This window comes from Marmota flaviventris, chromosome 1 (assembly GCF_047511675.1).
Source record: "Marmota flaviventris isolate mMarFla1 chromosome 1, mMarFla1.hap1, whole genome shotgun sequence".
NCBI classification, from domain to species: domain Eukaryota; kingdom Metazoa; phylum Chordata; class Mammalia; order Rodentia; family Sciuridae; genus Marmota; species Marmota flaviventris.
Window position 1 is genome coordinate 64,610,097 of NC_092498.1, and position 6,000 is coordinate 64,616,096.

Consider the following 6,000-nt stretch of genomic DNA (forward strand, 5'->3'; position numbering starts at 1 on the left):
CTACATATGATATTTAAGATCAATGCTAGATCAGTAAAAACCAATTGTGAATCCAAAACATATATCTTGAGCAATGTTGTTGGCTTGTTTTGCACTGCCAAGTTTAATGTTTCTTTAAATTTACAAATGTTTGATCATACTGGGAACTACCAAGGAAAGCAAATTTCATTTATGAGGTCATAAAATACTGACATAATGACCCAACAATGAAAGGTACCGTGAAAATATTACGCTTCACACTCTAAATGAATTCTTAATTCTCTGAGATGCTTGGATCATCAAGAATAACTTGCAAAGCTAGCTCATTCATATTATTTCAGTCATTTTCCATTCTAAATACCTGAGAACACTGTGGTAATAGCTTTGTTATTTTTTTTTTTTACCTAGATACAAATGAAAAGGAGCAAAGGAAATTAAAATACATTAGAATCTCATAAATCGCTCAGGTTCATGGTGACATTTTCTCATTTCAAATATAAACCTGAGCTAATCTCTCCATCTCTGGATCTTTCTACTGGCAGGATTCTCTTCTTTTTATTTGAAAACAGAAAAAGTAATACTGACTTTCTATTTATAAATTCACTCTCACCTTCAAAATTAGCAAATATTCTGGAAATTTCATTACACTTCATAATCATGGTTTATTTTTGTTTTCTTTAACTTTGATAGTAGTGGCTAAGTGCAGATGTAACAAACTAGAAAATAGACAGGTTAGAAAATAAAATCCACATTTTAATCACCAGACTTCAAAACACACCAAAATGTAAAAATAAATTCAGGTTGATTTAAAAAAAAAAAAAATTTCCTGATATTCTTCATTGCACATAAGATTCTGCTAGCAGCTCTAGAAAAAATGAGGTAGTAGCAGCAGGATATAACCAAGGTCATGGGGAGCAGCATGCAAATTCAGGTGCATTAAGGAGCACCAACTTGGCCTTCACTTCCCCAGGGTAGCATTTTCTTTACTTAGGGGAGAAAAAGCAACTGACATAATGTGATGATGTGGTCCTTTAGAGTGTTCACCTTTTGCAGACAAAATGAAAATACATAAATTTACTATAAAGGCAGTATGTTTAAGATCTCTTCTCAAAACATGACTATCTAATAAAGTTCTGATGTGCTATGGCACAGTGGGTTGAATATAGTTAACAATAATACACTGTCTACCTCAAAATAGTAGAAGAGGATCTGAATGTGCTTATCTTGGAAAAAATGATGATGTTTTGGTGAGAGTTATGCTAATTTCTGATTTGATTATTACCTAGCACACACAAGAATAAAAACATCACCTTGGTATCTCATAAAATATAAAAATGTGTCAATCAAAAAAATAAAATTAAGAAAATCTAAAAAAGTCACACCAAGTGTATTGTTGCACACCTGTAATCCCAGTGGCTCAGGAGGCTAAGTCAGAGGATAAAGAGTTCAAATCCAGCCTCAGCTACTTAGCAAGGCATTAAACAATTCAGCAAAACCCTGGTCTCTAAATAAAATATCAAAAGGGGTAGGGATGTGGCTCAGTGGTTAAGTGCTCCTGGGTTCAATCCCTTGTACAAAAAAAAAAAAAAAAAGAGAAAAGAAGAAGAAAGAAAGAAAGTCTAAAAATCAATTTAAAAATGAAAATACAGAGAAACAAAAATTAATTCTCTAAGTATTTTTTCCAGTACAAAAAAAAACTGTACAATTGAAAAAAATTAAGGTAAATCAGACTCAAAGGATTAGAATTTTTTGCTTTGTCCCTTTTTTCTCAAAGCTTCCTTAATATTCTCTTTTAGAGAAAATTATCAATTTAGCTATCATTTCTACCCTCACAAATATCTTAATACACACTAGAGATCTATAAGCTATAAACACTCATATTGGTCATATTTAACAAACACTTTTTAATTTTAATTTTATATTATGTTTACTTTGATTCTTTAAAAATATTTTTTCCTGGGGTTTTACTTCTTCTCTATTCTTATACATGTATTCAATTCATAAAACAGCATTTAGATGTTTAGGATTCAGAACAGTATGAGGTGTCATCATAGCTGATCTCCTTTGCCTGTCCCAGCAGGTTCCTAATCATGAAATTGGCCCTTCTGACTGATATACAGGTTTGATGCCTCACTCTTACTTGATGGATGGAATCTCCCAATTGATTTCCCCATGTTTCAAATGCAGGTAGCAATATCTAATGTATTGTGTTACTAAAAAATTACTAGTAATTATCTTGAAGTTTAAATCCTACAGTGTTTAAAGTTCCTGTATTTTATAAGTTATCTATGAGTTAAATACATCTCGCGTGTTATTTTGTGTTGTTATTTAAGTTGTAACAATGTGCAGCAGGGAAAAAGACAATTAGAGTTTGTGGGACCTTCTCTGGGATCTTCAGGGAATAGGACAGAACAAGCAAATGAAACAGGCAAAGGTTTACAGAAAGGGCATTGTCCTGGCAATGATTTGAATGACAATCAGTAGAATGTTCTAAAGTCAGTGCAAGTATTTTTAAGAATAACACTGGACATAACAAGTCCTCTCCTAGGTCCTAACCGTCCTCTAACACAAGACAGAAAAGTAAGTCTGCCTCTATGCAAAGCTCCCTGCCTTTTTGGGGTAAAACAAAAGTCTCTGAGGAAAGCTGAGTATTCTCCCTGCTCTCAGATCATTAAGCAAATCTGAAACTGGAATAAGTGTAGACCTTAATGTCTGCACTTTAGCAAAGAACTTACAATAAATGAATACCAAAGATGTGGAATGCTAATTTTAGAAACGAAATGTACTGGGCAAATACTGTGATGTGTGTGGTTCCTGGGAGCCTAGGAAGCCCAGCCCCATGTCTGCTACATAAAGGACTTATAGGACACCTTTATTTCTCAAGGTGTTTATAGGTAACTATGGTTTAGGATGACAAACACCAAAAATAAGCTGGTCAAGGTGGTGCATGCCTGTAATACTAGTGGCTCAGGAGGCTGAGTCAGGAGGATCCTGAGTTCAAAGCCAGCCTCAGCAACTTAGTGAGGCCCTAAACAATTAAGTGAGACCCTGTCTCTAAATAAAATGTAAAAAAGGGCTGGGGATGTGGCTCAGTGATTAAGCATCTTTGGGTTCCCGGTACCAAAAAAAAAAAAAAAAAAAAAAAAAAACCATTAATATGTACAAAGCTATTTGTCCCATAAAGAAAACATTAATTACTGAAGAGACTTATAATTGTAAAAATGAAGCACCTCCACTTAGTAACCGTGGCTTCACTTGAGGGCCATGCTATCCTGACTTTCATTTCTTTTTTTCCATTGAAGAAACACATAACAGTCTTTGGATCTTTCCTCCTCCTAAGGTACACAGCTTGGAAAAGAAGAAAAGAAGGCCAAAACTCTACCAGAAAGCTATACATCTAGGCAAGACAACTAGCCCATTAACAAATGTCCCCATCAATATCTTACCATCTGCTTGCTGTTTGCACTGTGTATGTGTCAATATTGAGCTTCACTCACAGTTCATCTGACCATATAAAAAATCTCAAAAAGCACAGAGTACCAAGATGAACAAAAAGCTAATTCAAAGGCAGTTTTAGAATCTGACAAAGCATTACCCATTTAAGAACATAATTCCACAGAAATAAGTTATGTAATCTGCATGCTTCCCTTGTCAGAGAAATTCTTCATAATTTCTAAGGAGAGATTGATCAGGACTGGCAACTCATGAAGCACAGTCCCCTCTACTTCTTCCTGACGGATCTGACTTTGTGCCCATTCATCTAATTCTGAAGGTAAAGATTGCCCAGATTAACCTATTATAAATTCAAACTAGTTATATTTAATTATCTTTTCTAGGCAGGGGTGCCAATTTTGTGACAAGTTAAGATAGGGTGTAGCACAAAAATATTATATTTGGCTACTAGATTTCTTAAACTTTCTAAGAATAGTCTCCCCCACATACCCCACTTGTTTTGTTTTCTTTGCACAGATTTAAACTAGGCACTATGTAGCTGTTAGAAAAATTGGTAGTTCCACAAAATTTGATTTAAAGATGGGGACTGAAAAGACTGAACGTCTTTCCCAGCTTTAATCCATCATATATACCAGCTTGCTTCATAGAAACTATTCTTTTTCCTTAACTGTTGCTTCATTAGAAAATATCCCTGTGAGTAGTGATAAACTAAATCACTAATAGATATGAATGAATTTATTAATATGGTTAAGAGAATAAAGAAAACAATATATAAACATTAGATGGCTAAAGAAAAAGAAAATTATTGGTCTTTTCCCAGTTCTATGCAAAAAAAATCCTAATTAGAAAATAATTCCCTTTTGATTTAGATATCCAGGTGCCCTGTAAGGCATTTACTTAGAATCAGAAAAAAACAGAAGTTATTTTATTCATCTTAACCTTCCAAAAACTTTCATGAAGTTTGTAAACATGAGGTTCTAGATAATAAATCTCCTGGCTTAGTTCTGAAAGATTCAAATAGAGTAAGAAAGATGAAGGAATGAAGAAAGAAAGGAAGAGGGGGAGGAAGGGAGGAAAAGGCAGATGGGTAATTAAATTTGCATCACCTTGAAATAACTTATGTGTAAAACTTTTACCTCCATACACACATTTATAACTTTAATGAGTTGATGCAAATGAAAGTCATCTCACAACATGGAAATGCTGACTTCTTACACAAAGAACAACACTATTTTCTTGGATATAATGAATATATAACCCACAGTGAAGCCTGCAGAAATGTGTACAAGTTTTGCAATGGCTCCAATAATAGCATGCATCCATGTTAAAAAAAATACAGACAAATTAAAAAGGAGCTAATCAAATATACATTTAAATTAGAAAATGGGATTAAAAATAACATTTTAGTTCTCAGCTACTTATTTTAATATAATAGACATAAAAGAGGCAGTTCTATACATTCTTACAATTATTTTAATGAAATGAAAACTAAGATTTGAAAAAAAAATCCATTTATAAGAATATCTGTCCCTGCCAGTGACAGTGCTCTCTTGGAAGTGGCTACCACATGAAGCACAGTATTTATATCAAACTTTTCATTTGCATCTTTATGATACAAAGAAAAAGACAGGAGAAGACCAAGAAGTATTATTGTGGAAACATTTACTTTTCATTTTCTAAATTGCAAAATCAAAACCATTTATAAAATAACTACTACACATTCAAGCTATTGGTATATAATTTATGATATGTACATCCATATTTCATAGATTTCTAATGAGAAAATAGTAGCAACAATGCTTTATTGAAATAGTTGGGGATTAACAGAGGGGTCCAGGAAGAAGGAGTAAAATAAAATTACCAGAGGTCAAGGGTGAAAAATAAATATTTGGGAGGCCTTTGTGTGAGAAGTATGAAATGCAAGAACAGAGGTAAACAGACTCAGTTCTTACTCTCAAAAAGAAGGGGAAATATATCAAAAAGGTGTCCTGAGTTCACTAACAGAGGCAAGTACAACTTGGAATGGGACTCAGGCGGATTTCACTAACTCTGGTGTAAACGGGGAGGAGAAGATGGTGGTAGTGAAGGAGTTCTGCAGGAGGACAGATTTCTAGATACATTTATCTGCATTTAAATCAGAATTCAGTGATTTTTAGCTTAATATTTTCAGTCCTCTCCATATCTCTTAAATAGCTTACAAGAAAATGAGAAAAAGAAAAAAAAAGAAAGAAAGCAAGGGATGGAAGGAGCAAAGAAAGCTGTAGGCAGGGGGAAAAAGGAGAGGATAGAAAAAACGGAAGCAAAGAAGGAATGCAGAAGACAAGGAAGAAAGGGGAAAAAATAGATTATCCACATTAAATGAAATGCATCATTACAATATGATACATAAGTTAAGTAGGTACACAGATATTAATAGATTGATAGATAGATATCCAGGTTATCAATATACAAAATCACTTGCCAGTTAGTCTTCTTGGTAGACATTTTTTGAGAGCAGTGTATCTCGTATACAAGATGCAGAATAAGGGGCCATTCCCAAAGAGCAACATACTAATTTGGGGGGAGTTT

General features: G+C 33.8%; 1 protein-coding gene across 3 annotated transcripts in view; it reads right to left on the reverse strand.

Annotated features, from left to right (window-relative positions):
- The window catches only part of Cacna2d1 (calcium voltage-gated channel auxiliary subunit alpha2delta 1), a 465,343-nt gene that overhangs the window by 416,201 nt on the left and 43,142 nt on the right, over positions 1–6,000 (reverse strand). The gene's annotated exons all lie outside the window — the stretch shown is intronic.